Here is a 21,686-nt window from a genome sequence, read left to right as displayed (position 1 = left end):
ATATATATATATATATATATATATACATATATATACATATGTGTACATATAATACTTTCATATATGAACATTACCTCACATTATTATGTACGAGCTAACAATTAGCAGGGCTGTTTCCGTGAACACTGAACTAGTGTGGGAATCCAGTGATTCAGGCATTAAAATCTACCTGACATGCTTTGGGTAGTACACATCCTATATTACCTTTATATTGATTCCTACTATTACATGTTATATTTATTTTAGCACTATGTTCTTGTATGAGAGTCATGGCTTAGTGGTAGGTCATACAGACTAGTGTTACCAGGGTCCTGGGTTTGAAACTGACAGTGGGAATTTATTTTTCTTTCGAAATGAGTACAGGACCTGTCAATCAAAAGTGCCAAAGGCACCTTTAAGCATTTAAAACCAGGTCTGCGCTTGTTTGCGCGGAGCTCACACATGCGCACTGGCATTGAGCTCCGCGCACACAAGCGCACACCCACGCTATTTTCTTTGAAAGAAAAGAAAAAGGGGTGACAGGAAAGTGGTGAAAAAGGGGTCACAAAGAGGGTAAGACAGTAGGGAAACAAGCTTGGTATTTGCAGGAAGGATGTAGGTGAGACCCATAGCTGCCCATGTCTTTCTCAGCAACAGCTGTGCATTTGTATGCAATTTGGTGTGACATTTGGAACCTTCCACCCCTGAGAGAGGTGTCAGGAAAACATTAATACCTGTTGTACAGCCAATTGTAATTAACAGTTTCGATGTCCAGCGGACATGTGTGCAACATGGACAGCTATGTATGGGGCGTAATTTTTTTGTGGGAACAGAGTGCCCTTTATTTGTTTTTTTATCAGGTGAGAGTGGTATGTCAGGTGAGGTAGTCGGTATAGCTGGGGAGGTAGGTTGGGTAGGTTAACAGACAAGACGGACAGGACGCATACAGTGGCGGTGTATGACACATGTGGGGGAGTTACACATTTGACGGGGACGGAGGTTGGGATATCCATGGCACATGAGCCCACAGATGGCAACAGTGGAACTGATATCCCCACCCATAGGCAGTTGCCACTGTTCCTTCACAGCCCAGGACGGGGCTGTGCTGGGGGCTGTGCAGGCGGGACAACGGGCAAGCCCGTAAGCTGTGCCACCCAGGCCTCAAGCTGGCGTAGGGGCCCAAGAACAGAGTCTTGGGTCTCCCTTTGCACCACAAACCGGACACCTTGGAGGGTGAGTGGACGTGCTCCTCCGGCAACGCTTGCAGAGGGGGGATGGGCCCCATCCCCTGCAGCGCTTCCACCCGAAGGTGGCACAGGGCCACCGGAGAATGGTCCAGCCTGGGCACTAGTGCCAGGTGCAGTCGCCAGCTGAGGTGGGAGAGGTGGGTCCGCTGGGACCTGCCTTCCCAAGTGTTCTAGGTTTGTGTGTATGTTATGTTAGTTTGGGTTAGTGGCATATTATTCCGTTCAGATTAGTTGTAACAGCATGCATTGGTATTCCCATTATACAAACACCCAGATATTAACACCATTGAACAACGGGCATATCAATATCACATGCATTGTTTCAACAGAAATACACAATTGAACAACATGCAGGGTTGATTAATGGCAACAGGCCATCAGGTTTGCCGGTTTGCAGGTATGACCAGGGCACATGCAACAAGAGACATGCATATATTTTTGAAACAGGACAAATGTCCATGGTTAATGAAATGTTCACATACCAATATTTAGTGTTTTTTTAATTTGCAATTATAGGGTGAGGTGGAGAAAGAAAATGATGACACATTCATAAATTATACATTGATATACATTTGTAATAGAAACACAATTAACTTGTCGGTGATACTTTCCAAATGATTCTTACTTGACTGTCATGCTAGACCTGTTACAGATACATCACTATCCTAGTTATTTTGAATTTGATCAGATACATCATCCTGCTACACTTTGATGACAGGGCAGGGGACAGCTATGGATGTTTAGTATGTCAGACAATCATTCCTTCTATCTGCAAATTGCTGACTGTGATCACCATATACAGAGTTTGGCATGAACATTCAAGAGTCAGACACACTGAAATCAATTTGGGATGTTAAGTTTTAATTCCCACATGCATTTATTTCTGTAGAACCACACTGAAGCTTATATATTCAGGTGCTCTTACTACGTTATTCATTGATACATGACCCTTTCTGTCACTCTCACACATCCTGCAATTTCACAGTTCGGGTTGGTACTTCTAGGCTTTGTTCACATATTAGACCTGTGGGGATTCCAACACTTTCCAGCAGCCTCACTTCTGTCATGATTCAGCATTTCAACAGGGGATATATCTCACCTGTGATTACCTCAGCTTCTGAAGCTGTACTCTTGAGACTACTGCAGGTTATACTACATTTAATTAATGGTGGGACATCTGTATTACAGCACTGTTTATTTCTATCACTTATATTTCCAGTTTCACTTGCATACTGATGAACTTGTTGCATCCATACCTGCAGACTTTTACTTGCTGCTTGTACATTCTATTACTTTTACTCAACACACTGCAGTGTTCTGCTACATGCTACACTATAATATTTATTTACAAGTACTAGGTGGGGTTACTAACCTGCATGGTGGCGCAGCCGCACCAGTCTGCGCTCATGTGCCATTCGATTCGCAGAGCGGACACCTGCAGCTGTAATACAAACCAAGTAATATTGGAATACACATCTCCTTGGTATCAGCTAGTTGAATTCCTTACATACATAAGTAAAATGTAACTTACTCAGTAGTGGGGCGTTGGGCATATCCTGGGCCTCCTGGATCCATTGGGTCAACTGGTCTTGCTTACATCACTTCAGGTCCGCATGGTGGTGACGGACCTGCTCCCCAGTGCGTGGAATGCCAGTAGCACTGGTCAGATCATGAGCCAACTGGTCCCATGCCTCTGCCCTGTACGCTCCCCATGAGACCTGGCCCTGCATGAGTTGGGCCTCATGATGGTGAACTAGGAGCCAGACCATGTATCTGGACTCCTCAACGCCCCACTGCTGTGCTCGAAAGCAACGTCCCTCCCCTACTCCACTCATTCTGCCTGCAGGTGTATTCTACAATCATTTATGCTGTGTATTCCCGCCTATGGGGCTTATATATGTCGATTTTCCCACACATTTCTATGATTGGCCGGTTTAGAATTGTATCGACTTCACAGAAACTGCTTTATCATGCTCCAATTTGGCTTATATCTTATTTATATGCTATTTCTGCATTGCTATGTACTGCTGTCATGGCTTAGTGGTTTAGTACCTTGACTCTAGTGCATGGTATCCTGGGTTTGAATCTGACCACTCAATTTTAAATTTTATGACTGTCTAGACATGACTTCAGGACCTGTCAATCAATCATGCCAAAAGCACTTTTAAACACTTTAAAACCAGGTCTGCGCTCGTTTGCGGGGAGCTCACGCATGCGCACCGCCGGTTAGCTTGTGGGGGCATCGTGCAAATGGTGTGCGCTGGGTTACACCTTAATTGGCTAGTACCACACATGTTAAACTCAGCACAGCTAGTTGCACACAGTTTGAGTCTGTTAAACCAGTCCTTAGCTATGGGAAAGCAGTTTGCAGTTTGTGAAACACTACTTAGCTACGGGCACTCTGTCTCACTGCAGTTTAGCTATCAGTACATTTCTAAATATTTTTATTATTGTATTACTTGAAAACATGTGCTCCATTTCATTCCATTTTACAAAAGGGAATACTTTTACATTTGTACAATACTGTCAGGGGCCTTTTTAGTGCTTATTTACAAAAAAAAAAAAGGTTGTTGCGTGGGCTTGAACCTTGCATGCCTGCTCTCAAGCCGACAACTCTACCGCTATGCTATTACTTCTTGGCTTACTTTGTATATTTAGTTCTTATATCCTTTCCACTTATTGCTAACTGCAGTTGTGCTAGTAGCACACCCGTGCACACGAGCGCACACAGTAGCACACATTTACGGGGTTTAAAAAAAATAAAACAGTTTTTATTTTCATTTTACAACATCTGTTCACTTTTTACATTGCTGGTCTGTGGGGGCATGTGTTGTGTAGTGTGGTTATTCACATTTCCATGGCTTCCCTCGTGGCTGTTTACTTTCAGCCATTCTAGACTTCTGGGGGCGTGTCTACGGACACGCCCCCTACTCTCTTACACAGACCGTGTAAGAGTTACGGTGTGATTCAGCATGCCTCATGCACCTCATGCATATGCATGACATGCTGACATCACACCGTTTAACTGCAGCCTCCGTGTAAGAGTTATAACTCTTACACGGAGGCTTCCTGAATCTGGCCCATGATCTTAGCGATGCTTTTAATCTTTTTAATGGTTCTGAAGTTTTGTTGATTGTGTTTTAAATTAATTCATAGACTCATCTCACTAGTTGTTAGGACACTATACCTTTAACTAATTGAAGCACAAAACTGTAACCTAGCAACGGCACCTTTTTGGTGCCAAAATCAGTATTTAAACCTTGATTTTTGTTAGAATCTGTTTGTGTGAAGAAGTCCCACTATTAGTGGGATGAAAAGCGCTTCACAGTATTAGTTCAATAAAGCTTTTAGAGAATTTTTTTTTACTACTTGATTCATAAGGACATTTTGTCGCATACAACCTCTTTGTGGACATTTATTCAGCATCTAACATAACTGATTTTATCCTGGATTTTGTCTACAGCAGCCATTTGAGTGTGGAGAATTTACAAGTGTGGACTATACAAGAATTCCCTTGGCATTCACAAGTACAGGGTAATTTTGTCTTCTGTTTTTTGTTTTCACTTGTTTCTTTCTTTTTGCGTTTGCGGGACACCTATCTTTGCTGGCCTGTTACAGACTATTTCACCTGCATGCCATTGTCAGTGCCATTTTATATATATATATATATATATATATATATATATATATATATAAATATATATATATATATATATATATATATATATATATATATGTATATATATATATATCTATATATATATATATATATATATATATATATATGTGTGCGTGTGTATAAATATACATCTATGCATATGTGTAGATATATGCTGTACATTGTTGATATACCTATGTCAATATGAGTGTCTGTATCTGTACACATACACATCACATTCCGTATCACACAGATATGTGGAGTGCATACAGACATCTGGTTCGCAGTCTGTAACCATCTTTAATTCACAGCTGCACTGTTCTGCCTTGCTGCAACACAGACAGGTGACACATGTGATCACAGCCTAACATTAGGGGGGTAACTATGGTGTGAGATTGCTGGTACACCTATTACACACCTATGACATTTGTGCATGCTACATTATACATTCGCATGACTGTCCTGCAAGTGGTGTGCTCTGACACCCATGTGTCTATAATGATGGCAGTACATCCCCAACAGCTATTGTCCACACTAACATAACATATTCGTCAAAGATACCCACACCTCCAGGTTGGTGGCACAGCACGAAGCATCAGAGACTATCCATGTGCAACTAACAGTGGGTAAAACTGCCTTCCAGTTTATAGCCTGCTACAGACCACCCTCCCAAACCCAGGAACCCCACTCAGCCTTCCTGACAACACTGGAAAATATGAAGGTCTCTCCAAACACCATTATAATGGGCAACTTCAACTAACCAAACATAGACTGGGAGCATTACTCTAGCTCCAACACCCTAGCCCAAAGGTTCCTAAAATTTATAAACTCAAATGCTATGGAACAACTTGTTACCACTCCCACAAGAGGGGAAAACATACTGGACCTGATCATCACCAACATGGGGACTCTATGCTCCAGACCAGAAGTGTATCCCTCACTGGTAAGATCAGACCATAAACTAATCTCACTGGATATTCACACCCCGACCCCACCCCCTGCCCAGAAACCACAGTGAAAAACTTCTCTAAAGCAAATTTCACACTCCTCAAAACCGAGGTGGAATCCTTCAAAGCCCTCGGGCCTGTGGAAAATACGGCCCAGACCGCAGAATCCTTTATAAACGCATTCTATGAACACCTTCAGGAATGCACGGATCATGCAATCCCAAATAAAACCAAGACCCAATCTTCCAAAGGCAGACGTCCTGTCTGGTGGACCCCAGCCATAAACAAACTATACAATAGAAGGAGGAAGCTACTACATGATAGAGCAAAATCAAAAAAGGGAAGGCATCTCTGATCAGTATTAGCAAAAAACTACGGGCACTCATAAAATTGTCTAAGGCCAGCTTCGAGAGAAAAATTGCACAGGACACTAAGGATAATCACAAGGCTTTCTTTAGTTGTGTTAGGAACCTGGGTGGGAATTCCCAGATATGCTCAGAATTAGTCCAAAATGACAAAAAATACACCGAACCCACAGACATTGCCAACATCCTAGCTGAAAAGGTTTAGCACAAACTTCTCCCCCCCTCCCCACCAAAAGGGCGAATATCAAGCCCAGCAAAGTGCTGCCCCCCTGACATCTAAGATGCTCAGGTAAGAGCTGCCCTCTCCAAAGCAAAAAACACAACATTAATGGGAAAAGACGGTGTCCCGGGCTACGTCCTACATGAACTCCAAGAAGAGCTAAACCCAAACATAAAACTACTATTCAATCTCAGCCTTACTACAGGATATGTACCCAAAGAGTGGCATACAGCAACAGTGGTCCCTCTCCACAAAGGAAAGGATCATCATGGACCTCATAAATAAAGATATTGGGGACCTACAGACACTGGATCCTACCCAGTTCAGCTTTGTTAAGGGCAGATCCTGCCTCTTAAACCTGGTCGATTTCTTTGAAACAGTCACCAAGGCCATTGACGAGGGGAAGGTGGTCCACACAGCCTACCTGGACCTCGCAAAAGCCTTCGATACAATACTCCATTCGGGCATTATAGATAAGCTCACCAGTTAAAATATAAACCCCTATGTCAGTAGATGGGTTGCAAACTGGCTCAAGGACAGAACCCACATGGTTAGAATTGCTGGAGCCATGTCAGACTCCAAACCAGTTACAAGTGGCATCCCACAAGGCTCAGTCCTGGGACCTCTCTTGTTCGGTATATATTTCTCGGAGATACAGGCAAACACGGAAGGACTGTGGCTGACCAAGTTCGCAGATGACTGCAAACTGGGCGCCATAATCAAGTCTCCAGCCGACACAAGCATCCTCCAAAAGGGCCTCATAGAAACAGACAACTGGTACCAGAGCCATGGCCTCAAGCTAAACGCCAAAAAATGTATAGTCATCCCCTTTGGCAAAAACAAAGTGCCCACAAATTACCACATAGGTGGTAATCCATTAAGTACAGAAGAAGTAATTAGGGACCTGGGGACCCAAGTTGATAGCAATCTCTCATGTGACAACCACGTGGCCAAAGTGGTTAGAAAAACATTTTATATAGCCCACCTAATCATTAAGGGATTCACATCTAGATCAGGGGAGGTCATTGTGCCTCTTTACTCATCCCTCATCAGGCCCATAATTGAGTACAATGCCCCTTTTCGGATGTACCTTACCAGACACCTGCAGCAACTGGAAAGACCCCAAAAATACCTCACCAAAAGGATCAAAGGGCTCAAACAGATGCCATATGCTGCCCGGTTAAAGAATCTCCTGCTCTACTCAGTGGCATACCGCCTGCTCAGAGGCGATCTGTGCCTGATGTATAAAGACAAGTCCAACCTGAAATTAATGGACATGCTGCACCTCAGAAAATCCAAATCCCATCGAGCTACACACTCGAGAGACTTGAACATCAGCACTGAAATAAATAGGACATGCTGGAGGGACAGATTCATAACTCAGAGGCTCCCTTCACTCTGGAATAAAATCCCAGTCCAGTTTAGGCAGAGTCCCTCATTGACTCTCTTCAAGAGGAATCTTGATGAGTGGATGGGAGATTATAAGTTTACCCCGGGTATCACTTCTGTGTCACTGTTAGACAGAGGCACAGTATATTAACCTTGAAAAAGGGCATAGCAAAATTAATTTAAAATTGGTGACGAAAGCCAAACACACTCTGGCTAGGCTTATAAATGCCCTAGGGCAGATAGCCTAGTATGAACCTATGAACCTATGCACAGATATTATGGCTGACGTCTTTGTCATTCATTGATGATCTGCACAGTTTGTGGGTATGTCCCATTGCTTACAGGGACAGACAGTATTGTCCAGAACAGTTGTTCAGTGGGACATCATTACAGGGATAACTACAGATGGCACATATCAAACATTCTATATCATTCTACATCATATATCCTATTAATCTATACCACATACTACATTAAATTGCATACAGTTATGTTGTACATATCTTTAATTGTTTGGATGGGTGTGACGCCTTCCCGGTTGTGGCCTGTAGTTATTTGTTTCCCACTTCTTTCTTTTTTTTGTCTTTCTTTCTCTCTATCTCTTTCCCTCTCCAGTAGAGTGAATGAGTTGCTTTGAATGGATTTCTGCATGGCTTTTGTAGGTGATGCACATGATCAGGTGATGGGTTCTGCACCAATCAGTGTGCAACAGTTGCTGACTGTGTGCAGCCTGCTGTGTAATGATTCTGTTAACCATCATCATGGCAACACAGTACTATAAATTGCTTACTCATGTGGGTGTTGTCCCTTCATCCTTCTTGTATGTGGGCAGCGGTGTTACAGATGGCAGGTTGCAGTACATATTACAGCGGTGCTTGCAGACACAGGGCAACTACACAATCTTAAGAAGTTCCAGACCTACAGACAGAGTGAGTAGTATTGTTATGTGCTTTGTATTTTACTGGTCTTGCAGTGTTTGCTTGTACATAGTAATTTAGGATGGAATACAGTCTGTCTGCATAGCTCTCAACAGTGGGCCTATCCACATGATGGCCAGAGGATTGTCTGTTTGCTTTTGCCTGTGCACCACACAGGTCTTGTCCTAGATATATCCCTGGCAATCTGTCTGCTGCGTGCTATCAGTAGATGGCTACTTCCAGTTGTGTTCCTGATGTGTTATTCCTGTATAAGGGTATGTTGCAATGAATCCTGTAACACCAGCAATTTGCAGGGTGTGTAACAGCAATATTACGAGTATGGCCCTGTGTTCCTGCCTCTGTCCTCCACATATATGGCGGCTTTGTCCTGCTGTGATATGGTTAGGGGTTGTTCGGTATTGGCCTATCATAATATACTGCTAGCATTCCTGCTATCATCCCAGTCATATCATGGACTCCCATGATATTTGTTGGTCAGGATCCATACATGTGACAGATACACAGACATTATCACTGGTAATAAATGTCCCACTAGGCATGGACTACAGGGTCTAACTGGCAGCTGCTGAACTACATCTGTTATTGTTTATTGTTACCTATCTTGATGGCATATCCTTTGTCCACAATTGTACGAATTGATGGGCCTGGCCTGGACAGCATAGTATGTTATATATCCGCACTGTCTGCATCTACTTTTCTATGTGGGCCTTGCATTCCTCACTGATTAAATAAGTCCAGATCTATGTGCTCTTGGTAATGGCATACATTATTGTAAAATACACCATTAAAGGTTGTCTGTGTATACATATCTGTTTGTCGTCTCATGTCCTTTGAATAGTGAGTTGGCTATGTGTAATTCAGCACTCCTGTTCAAGTGTAAATGTCATTTAGTAGGTTATACAACAAAACAATGTTATTATACTTATTTCACACTGAAAATAGAATGTACTGCAGTGGGACACGAACCGAGAATGCATGTGCATTAGGTGGATGCTTTGCCCACTACACTAGTGCAGTTCTGCATAATTTGCTTATTTCTACCTTAATGTCATACCCTTTCCCCAGCCCACAAGCACCACATACCTAGTATCCATCCATTATCCAGTTGCTAGCCCTGCCATACCACACCTCCACATATTTCCCTCCCTGCACGTCTCGGTACTCCTCCATATTACTAACTTGATGCAACCTTCTGCAGGCTCTTCATCCGTTTAGTCCATGTACATTCGAGCCTTCCCTTCATCCACCTCCGATACTGGTGGAAACATCATTGTGACCCACAAAGTCTGGTGCGTCCCGGCAGGGACGGACCTGTTGTTGTGTCATGAGTAGACTTTGCTGGTCTACATTGTTTCTCTCACTGGTAGCATCCTGCCAGGGTTTTGAGAAGCAGCAGTTTGCTCACACACCAGACCAGCCTCATCTCCCACTTCCGCAGATGAAACACGACCCCACAGCATGCCCTGTTTTCCATTCCTCTCTTCAGCATTATACAAGACTACTGTTCTCACAGTATGCGTGGACAGGCACTGTTCATTGATACTCATAGACTCAGAAAATGAAATGACTTAGCACTGTGCACATGTTTGCTGGTATTAATGTACATACTAACATACCTTTCCTATACTGTTGACCTGACTGTGCCGGATGATATGTTTGTGATAACAGCAGCTGACTGTGTATCTGCCATGCCTTTGTGGTAACTCACTTGGGCTATAGTGTGCAGGGAGGGACCGGGAGTGCTGATTATGTTGTTACTGGCTACGATGAGGGCTGTGGGCTACAGTGTGCCTAAGTCACTGCGGGGGAAGTGTAGGCAGGTATGCGCTGGTGTGCACTAGTCTCAGACTTGCTGACCTCTGGTTATGGCATCTTACACTGGGTTGGCCTCCACATTGCTTAAACAGTGTGGGCATTGCTTACACCACCCAAACAGGCGTACTCCTGCTTGCTGCCACATGCCCCTATACTACTACCTGTCGTTATTATACATGCTTAAGTCAGGTGTACATGTCAGGTATGACGTTTCACAAAGGTCAGTGTAAGGTTAAGTGGGATTCCAGTTCAGAATTTCTGGATAGGTTACACTCAGGTATTCGAGTTAGGTTTAGTTATGCCATACCTGTGTTGTAGAGCAGATGTGAATAGTGAAGGTGTAGGTGGGTAGGTTTGCTGGGTGGACATGTTTGGCTGGCTGGCTGGGCAGGTGGTATGCCAGTTCATATGTGACGTATATTGTTTGGGGCCTCTCAAGCCCATTCATGGTGCATGTGGACATATATGTGTCTGTTATTCTACCATTGGATGTCTGTCCATATATACCTTTGTGGGTATATATTTGCTGACATATTTCTAGCTATTTGTATATACATATGGATACATATATCTGCATACTTACATGTAACTTGCTGTGTATATGTGGACATATAGATGTTGACATATAGGTTCATAGGTTAGTATTAAGCTAACTGCCCTTGCAAGCCATTTTAAGCCTAGCCAATTATCCCTTGTGAGACTCAAACCCTGCACCTTGTATTTGTAAGGCAAACACCTTAACTATTAGGCCACCCTCCCAACATATATATGTGTAGTTGTCAGCATTTGCATGTATATTTGTGCATATATTTGCATATATATATATATATATATATATATATATATATATATATATATATATATATATATATATATATATATTTATATTTATATATATATATTTATATATATATATATATATATATATTTATATTTATATATATATATATTTATATATATATATATATATATATACATATAGATATGTGTGTGTATATATCTCTGGATATTTCTTATATATATATATATATATATATATATATATATATATATATATATATATATATATATATATATATATATATGACTACAACTATAGATATGTTGTATCCGTTTAGATAGTAATATATTTGCAAACACACGTCCATCTAGCTGTAGGTATACATTCTCTGTGCTGTTGCATGACTGGACTGGATGATATGCATCTGACATCTACTTTATTTGCATCTGCAGCATACCTCCGCACTACTTTATGTATTTAGTTCACATTTGATGTCTGGGACAATCCGACTGGATGCTTGTCCATTGTCAGCAGTGGTCTGGGGAGTGAAGCTCCACAGTAATCCCCAGCTACACATTACACATAGTACTGAGGTGTACACATTCATAGAGAGTAACAGACTTAACATAGCTACGTACCACATTCTTCCTTGTTTGTTCACATTAACATGTCGGTATTATACATGCAAAGCCAGGTTTACATGTCAAATATGACTGCTGACATAGGTCAGTTTAAGGTGAACTGTGATTCCAGTTTAACGGTTCTGGATAGGTTATACTCAGGTATGCAGGTTAGGTTAAGTTATGCCATACCTGTGTGTTAGAGTAGAAGTGAAGAGTGAAGGAGTAGGTAGGTCGGTAGATGGGGGACATTGTAACCGTACAGTAGGCCGTTGGTATGATTGGTGTTGGAGAAAAAGGGAAGGTATGCAGGATGTTGGTATTTGTATGCGGTCAGGACAGGAGGTGTCATTTTCACTAGTTGGTGTAGGGGTATGTGGTGCTAGTTGGGGGAGGGATTCACCAGGTGGTAAGCATGTGCTGCTTCAAGTGTGCTTGAGGTGTTCCTTCATGTGTTATTTACATGTGTCTTGTGGGAGGTAATACACATGATTAGGGGGTTCCAGATTCTGTCAATATAGTTGGGGAAGAGGGTGACACCTACCTGTGACTGTGAACAGTAGTAGTAATGACACAGGGGTCGATAGGTAAGTGGTGTTAATGGGGCAAACAGAGGGGCAGATAGTAGGGGGAATGTTCAGGGATGTGCAGATAGGCTGACGGGAAGGTTCACAGGTGGCCATCTCCAGCAACAGCTGTATATATACACTGCATTTGGAGGTGGGTTTGAACACTTACAGCCCTGGGTGACGGTGGGGACAACAATAATACCTTGTGATGCCACATAGTTCAGCTTACATGCCTACAGTGGGTTGTTGTGACCATGTGTTCTTTGGTCTTATTTAGTGGGATTTGCAACAATACATCTGGTTATACCATACTTTGCATGTAAAATAGACTGTGCTGCAGTGTGACTCATAGCAGAAGTGGCTGCTCATTGTGCGGCGGCTCTGCCCAACGAACACCATTGCTTACATCCCTGGGGCGGTCCAAATAGGCACGCCTAGACCTATAATTACATACCCATAGTTCCCCCACCTGCACCTCCTCTACAGCACTCATCCTTATTCTGGGTGCAGGTCGGGTCTAAACGCACCACTACACACTGCCCACTCTCCACTTCACGGGATCAATCTCATATGTTGTCTCGACCCATGGGTCATCAGGCTTTTCCACCATTGCAGTCTGGGTATGTACATGCCCCGCCTTGATAGGTCATCACACGGGCTTCCTCCTATAACAAGACACTTTTTGGGGTGTCTAGCAAGGGACGCTTCTGTCTCTGTTCTAAGATTAGACTTCTCGGGTCCACTGCGTCCCCCCCGGTTGTATCCTGACTGTGATCTGGGGAGCAGTGGATTGTTTACATTGTTTGTGGGTTTGTTTGTATGTTTCCCCTGTCTGGCTGGGGGGGGGGGTTCATGCTACATGTTACACATTTGTTGCTTGGGCTCATTACCTCCATTGGCATGGCCTGTGAACATATGTCATTCTTATGTGCTGTATCTTATCATAGCTATATATCTGTGTATATCTACACACACACACACACACACACACACATATACATATATATATATATATATATATATATATATATATATGTCTGTATATAGATATATATATATATATTGCTGTATATATATCTAACGACATGTGGCTGTATGGATGTCTGCATATGTATATATGTATATGTGGGTATTTATATATATGTCTGTCTATGTATGTATACATTGGTGCTACAGAGAGGGGGAGGTATATATCTATTTAGTTATGGGCATTTATACTAACACATATACCTCTAAATATTTAGCTACATATCCTGTAATGTTGACTGGTATTGCTGGATACTGTGTTTCCTGTGCATACCGGCCAACCTTGTGTGTCACGTATGCTTTGCGATACCTACAACTAAATCAGTTAGTGTACACGGAGTCACATGTGACATCTATTGTTAGTACCAGGAATACATTTGCCCCATACGGGACAACCCAAACATTGGATATTTGTCTCACCCAGGGTTACATAGGTACCCCTGGCTATGTGCATGGTCTACAGCATGTGTGACACCTAGGATACTTGGGTCGGGATTCCAAGATGGCTGCCGACTAGATTGGTCCCTACTCTCTGAGCTCCTCACAGATATTTAACCTTTAGTGATTCTTATAACTTTATATCAAACTTTTTCCTCAGTTTTTTTTCAAAAAACATTTTCCAAGTATTATTCTTCGTATTTGGATTATTATTGGCTTGGAATTTCTTATCCTGAGACTTATTTTACCTCAGAACAACTCTGATACTACAACTGTTGGGCCACCTGCTGCTTCAGGCTATTCCTGGATCCTGATATCCTGTCAAGTGTACTTCATTCTGGGGCATGGCTACTAAATCTGACTCCATGGAGACTCAACCTACAAAGGCCAAATTTTCTTCAATGCTCTCTCCTGAAAAAGACTCCAGTTCAAAAAGATTAAGGACATCCAAACAATCTACTGAAACTTCCAAAGTAAGTAATAAAGACTTAATTGACTCAAACTTTTACTTAGAGGAATTAAAACTAGCATTAAAACCTATCCAAAGTGCCATTCAAAACTTTTCAGAACAGTTTACAGATTTTAGTAAAACTTTAAAACAAATAAATGACAGAATGGATATGATAGAAAATAGAAATACAGCTCTAGAGATAAAAAATGATACTTTGGAAAATGTTCTTAAATCTAAAGATAAGATTATTTCTGATATACAAACTAAGCTGCTGGATTTGGAAGCCAGAAGTCGAAGAAATAATATCATTATCCGGGGTTTGCCAGAATCTTATGACAATAAAAATTTATTATCTGTGACTAAAGACATTTTTGAAACATTATTAAACAGTGAAACATCCTCAAAAACTATAATTGTAGAGAGAGCACATAGAGCTTTATGTTCCAGACATGATTCTTCTACACCAAGGATTATCTATACTAAATTACTAAACTTTCAAGACACTTTCCAAATACTGGAGGCAGCGAAAAGTAAAAAACAATTTATATGGAAATCTCACAAACTGTCATTTTCCCAAGATCTTCCTTCTCAAATAAAATTAAACAGACAAAAACTTGCACCTTATTGTGCTGACTTGATAAAAAGAGGAATAAGATTTCGTATGTCTTATCCAAATACTTTGTCTTTTATAGTAAATGAAAAAAGATTTGTGTGTTCTGAACCAAAAGAAGCTAAAGACATTTTTGTCAAAACATTTAAAAAGCTACCAGACAATGTGTCATAATATGTCATTATGAATGAATTTTAAATGTGATATATTACAGTCATAGTTCATGTTTTAGAACACATATGTTGGTTATTATTTAACTTTATTTTCTTTTTTCCCTAATATGGTAAACAGAATGGAGTTATACTTGTACTAGTGATAAACAAAGATTAATATACCATAGATGCATATATTTTACATGTGAAACGTGGTCATGTTTTTGTTTTTTTCTCAAACTGTCATATAGCTATTTTCTTATTATTCATGAAGAAAACTCAGTTTCCTTTTAGTTTATGTTAAAAAGATTCCCTTGCAGTATTGCGATTGATGGAGGGAGAATTTTACACATCTCGAGACTCGCAAACGAGAAAATCTTCTCCTGAAGCAACAGATGCATCTCTAATACAGCACGCGCCTGCTAGGAGTGCTCCGAAGAGGTGGGTGACATCATCACTCATTGCGAGCAGCGGATAGCGCCTCACATGTAATGAAATATATCGTAAATGGACAGTAAGCGGCCAAAAAGCTTTTATTCCTATATACACACTCATAGAAGTATGATAGCTATGTGATGTGCGTGTTTTACATCAGCGGATGCTATCTTTATTCCTTAAATAATGACTATCCATATTTCCCTTTTAAGCCACCAATTTGAGTAAAATTACTCAATATTAAATACGGACATATGTACATTCATTAAGTCAGACTAGTCCTATTGTCTACAGTCATACATGAATGGATTAACAACCATTTTAAAGTTATAACAGTGTTGAATAATACATATATACTTCACTGCTTGCTTGTTTATTTAGTATTTGGACATGTTTTAATAAAAATATTGTGGGGAGATTCTACATTCAAGTAATGCATAAGAAACTATTTCACTTATTTGAAAATTTAGATAGGTTTGAATCTGAGCTTGCCCGCTATAATATATATATTAGGAATGATTTGATTGAATGCCTTAGATCTTGTATATTTTGTTTTGGCTTGGCAAGGGTTATGCAAAAGAGAATCTATTTCATGTGTGAAATATTTATTATTCTGTTACCATATTACTTAGTTTAATCTTATATGAAGTAGATTTATTGTCACTAATATTCTAAAACAAATCTTTCAAAATATTTAAATTTATAACAGTTTTTAAGAAACTAGGTATTGTTCAGTGGTTTTTCTGTGCGTCCATTTTTTGCCACTAGATGGCAACAGAGTACATGCATTATACAGTAAAATACTGTCAGAAGATTACTTAAATCAACAGTCTTGACAGTTAATTTTCATTTATATGGATTTGAAGTATAATATCTAAGTCTCATAGAGAAAATACTTGTCACATTAGAAGTAATTTTAAATGAATATACTTTAATATTCAAACATTTCTTGTATTAGTTATTTTGTAAATGAATACTGACATAGTTATTATTGTTAATTATATGAATATAGGTAATTGTGAAATCTAGTTTTGTTGTACTTTGTTTATAGTTATCTTTTTATATATAATAAAGATGACAGCTTATTTATGATATATTTACAGTTAGTTTCTCATAGGATTATTAATATAGAAAGTAATGTGATTATATTAGTCTTTTAATAGTAACATATGTTATTAAGGTACATTATACTGATATATTAAGTACTTGAGGAAATTTACTTATCACTATATAGTTTTTTTACCTAAAAATAAGAGCTTGTAGTTAATTATATTAAGTGGGGATTGAATATGTTGGACATCTTGAATTTAGTTTGTATTGTAAATAGGTTTAGTAATATATTACTGATTTTAATTTTTGTTAGGTTAACATTGAGTATTCTCTATACAAATTTCATACTTCTACGACCAAAAATTTCATCATTTAGTATAGTTACATTCCATCTTCCTTTATCATTAGGTGTTTGGTGGGTAGGCACTAGGGTTAGGCTAAAGGATATAAATAATTTTCATAATATTTTTGATTCTATTTTTCTTTTACAAGAGATTTTTAGCAATGTGATGTCTCTTTTAAATACGGTTCATTTAAAATCTGTTTTTTTAGCTTTTCCAAATGTAATGATTTAATTGTGCTTTGGACTCTAATCTGTGGTTTCTGGGCAGTATCAATAACAATGGTAAGCTTAAAATATGACAATTGACTTAATACTAGATTCCTGGAATGTTAGAGGTATTCAAGATAAAGCAAAAAAGTCATTATTGTTCCATTTGATTTTCAAGTCACAAGCCAATATCTGTTTTATTCAGGAATCCCATATTCCTCATCTTGATTGGGATAAAGAGAGTAACAAAAAATGGATTAGGAAGATTATAGCTTCAGGGGATTCATCAAATTCCAGAGGAGTAGCAATAATTATTAAGCAAAGATTTTTGGGGAACATTATAGATGAGAAATTTGATAATGAGGGTAGATGGTGTTTATTTACTACTTCCATTAATGGTCTTGATAAACCTCTTTTAGTTTTAAACATATATGGCCCATGTAACTCACAACATTTGTTTATTTTAAAGATTTATAAAATTCTCATATCATACAAAGACCACTATATTATAATAGGTGGGGATTGGAATGCAGTAATTAACCCAGAGATTGATCGTTCTCGCTCTGCTGTCACCGACAACTATCAATCAACTATGGCCCTTAATGATTTGATGGAAGAGTATAGTTTAATGGACCCAATACATACTGTTAAATTCCCAAATAGAAGTGATACTTATACATACTACTCTAAATGCTACCATTCATGGTCCAGATTGGATTTTTTTTTAATTTCTGATTCTATTTCAAAATATATTTTAGATTTTAATATTGAACCTAGATTCTTTTCTGATCACTCAAGAATTTTGCTAAATCTAAACATAAATAACAATACTAAAATTAAAAGTAATATGAATAAATGGTCTTTAAATAACAATTTATTACAAAATGAAGAAATTCGTAAACAATGTTCTGAAATTTTGCAGGAAATGGAGGCCAATCTGGAAACATCAGATATCCCTTATGATATACAATGGGCAGCTTGTAAAACTAGATTAAGAGGTTTATTTATCAGTAAAGTGACCTTTCTTAAAAATCTTTACTCTAAAAAAGAGGAGTTTTTAAAATCTAGAATTCTATCCCTGGAAAAACAACTTAGAACAAAATATGATTATTCTATAGAAAAACAAATTCTTGAAGATCAAAAAGATTTAATTTTACTGCATCAACATAAGCTATCCTTAGCGGATCAAAAGCTACTAGCTTTATACTCAGAATGGGCTCAGGTTCCCTCTAAATTACTGGCTAGAATTATTAAAATTAATGATAATAGACCTAAAATAGCATCTTTGTCTTATAACAATAGATTATATAACACAGATGAAGAAATTATTCAACTCTTTACTACTCTTTTTACTGATCTGTACTCAAATACTCCTAACGCTGGTAATGAGAACAATATAGAAACCTTCCTAGAATCCCTGCATTTTCCTAAACTAAATGATAGCCAACAAAGTTTACTTTCAGCACCTATATCCTTACAAGAAATCTCAGAATCAATTGATAATCTTAAATCAGCTAAATCTCCTGGCCGGACGGATTCACTCGAATTCTTCAAAACCTTTAAAATGATAGTTCTTCCCTTTCTTTCCAAGGTGTATAACTTTATAAGTCTTAATAACATCTCAGATATTCATTGGAATACTTCTAAAACTATCCTAATTCTGAAAAGTAATAAAGAAAAATTGGACCCAGCTAACTATAGACCCATTTCTTTAATAAATGTAGACATTAAGATTCTATCATCTATCTTAGCTAATAGATTGAAAAAAAATTTACCCTCAATTATCTCTAAAGATCAATCTGGCTTCATGTCTCGCAGACATGCTTGGGACAACACATTGTCCTTAGAGTCTATTATTCACCTCATTAAAAAAGACGCTAACCCATTATATGCACTGATCATGGACGCATCAAATGCTTTTGACAGAGTTTCTTGGAATTTTCTTTTTCAGACCATGACTTGTTTTAATATTCCTTCATTCTTCTTAAATTTCATTAAAATATTATACAAAGATATGTATACTAGACTCTATATTAATGGTCTTTTTTCATCTCCTATAAAGATCACTAGAGGAACAAGACAAGGATGTCCACTAGCCCCTTTTCTCTTTAACATTTATTTAGAACCTTTATTGTTATATATTATTTAAAATACTTTTCACAATGTCCCTAGAATACTTAATACCAAAATTTATTTCTCAGCCTTTGCTGATGACCTAATAATTTACTTTCAAACTCCTATCTCTGACTATAGAAAAATAATTAACTCTATTAATTACTTCTCTTCAGTTTCGAATTATCTTTTAAACTCTTCCAAAACCTATATATTTCCTTTAAATCATTTGGTACATAATACATGTCTGTTTTTGGACCATCAGTTCCAGTTTACTTATAATATAAAATATTTAGGTATCAACTTAGAGCACAATAACAAATCATCTTCCCAAAATAATATATATAAACTTTGGAATTTGATGTTATCTGATATAAGCAGATGGCAGCTTCTAAATCTTTCGCTTTTATCAAAAGCTGCGATAATTAAAATGAATATTTTGCCTAAATTTCTTTATCAATTTATGTCATCCGATCAGATAATTCCGAAATCTTTCTTTGACAATGTAAATAAGACATTGGCTAAATTTTTATGGTTCCCCAAATCTGTCAGAATTTCATACTCCAGATTATCAGTTTCTAAGGACAAAGGTGGACTGGGTCTTCCTAACTTGTATCTCTATTATCTGATAGTTTCATCCAATAAACTCTTCACCATATCTAATTTCAAAATTATTAATCATATAAATCACTCTTTATGGATAGAAATATGGTATAAATACATCATTTCAAAAAATATAAATCCAGATGCTCTCCCCTTTATTTCCTTGGACAACAAATGTACCAAAAATGTATCCATCTTTATTAAGCAAAAAGTTAATGCCTTTCAATCATTACTAAAAATATGCAATTTAGATAAGATCTCTCATTATTTACAACCACTTCATCTAAACCCAAATATAATGATTGATAATAAACCTTTTGACTTAACAAAATATCCTCTTATTAAAAATCTAAAAATTGGAGACGTCTTGAAACATTTTGACCTTCCTTTACCTGTTTGGCGTGAGTCATTGAAAGTTAGTTGGAACTATACACCTATTCTTCGTCAATTAAGACAAATAATCAAAACTAAGTTTTTATCTATAGACCCAACAGAAATTCAAATGAATAATCTCAACACAATTATCAAAATGGTATCTTCATCAGATAAAATGCTCTCAAATTCCTACAAGTTGATAAAAAACTTAGTGACAGTAAACAATTGTCTTTTATCTAATACATGGCTGAATTATAATTCTAAGATTACTGAGTCTCAAAAACTCTTGGCTATCAGACGTACAAAGGAATTTATCCCTTTCAAAAAACTATTATATACCCAATTGATGATTAATAATGATGCCTATTACACCCCTTATAAATTAAATAAATTCAATCCAAGCAAATCTTCATCATGCTCTTGTTGCTTTCATCCCCAAGCTGATTATGGACTTCTTTGAAAGTCAGACTACAAAGAATGGGATACCACAAATCTACACTATCCTGGGAATTTGCCATTTTACATATTCCTTTAACTCATCTATCAAAATTAGACACTCATGTTATCGTTTTTATTTGCTCTTTAATAAAACTTTACATTACACAAAATTGGCTTGATCGCACCAAACTAAATTGGAAAACCTTCCAAAAAATGGCTTATTCATATATTGATGCAGAGGGGAACATTGTTAGAAGTCCAAATAAAAAGGCATTAAAGAAGCTGGTATTGGAAAAAGTGTTAAATATTATTAATATTTAAAGTCATCACATTGAGTATTATTTCATGATGGTATTTTTCTTACAGTGTTTTTTTTTTCTTTTTTTTTTCCTTCCTTTTTATCTGTTCAGAATACCTAACGTGTATATAGTGTATATATTTAGTATTGTTTTATTACTATTGTTATATGTAAACTCTCCTAAATGATTGTTTTTTTTAGTTATGAGTTGTAATATTACTATTCAATTCTACTTACATGTACAAAACTCTTAAATGTCTGTTTTATAAAATGAATAAAAATTTATTGGAAAAAAAAAAAAGGATACTTGGGTCGGGACATCAAATGGATGGGTCCTGAGGGGGGTGGGGGGCAATGTGTGGTGGTGTAGTAGCTATGGGCCGGTAACCAGGTTAGGGATGGTGGCTGCATGTGTGCTGCAGGTGGGGGGAAGCAGAACTGTAGGTTATGCATGTATGGGTTGGGGATGGCCTAGGTTGGATGGGCCTATACTGCTCAGCCCACCTAGTGGGTGGGGGCGAGGGGTATGTGATGTCAACATGTAAAACATAAAAGAGGGCTAATTTAATTCCCTAGCTCAATGACAGACATACAATAGCTTTTTATAGTTGATGGGCAGT

The sequence above is a fragment of the Protopterus annectens genome, chromosome 1.part1 (assembly GCF_019279795.1).
Source record: "Protopterus annectens isolate FY-2018-M chromosome 1.part1, PAN1.0, whole genome shotgun sequence".
Classification (NCBI taxonomy): Eukaryota; Metazoa; Chordata; order Ceratodontiformes; family Protopteridae; genus Protopterus; species Protopterus annectens.
This window is presented reverse-complemented; position numbering follows the sequence as displayed.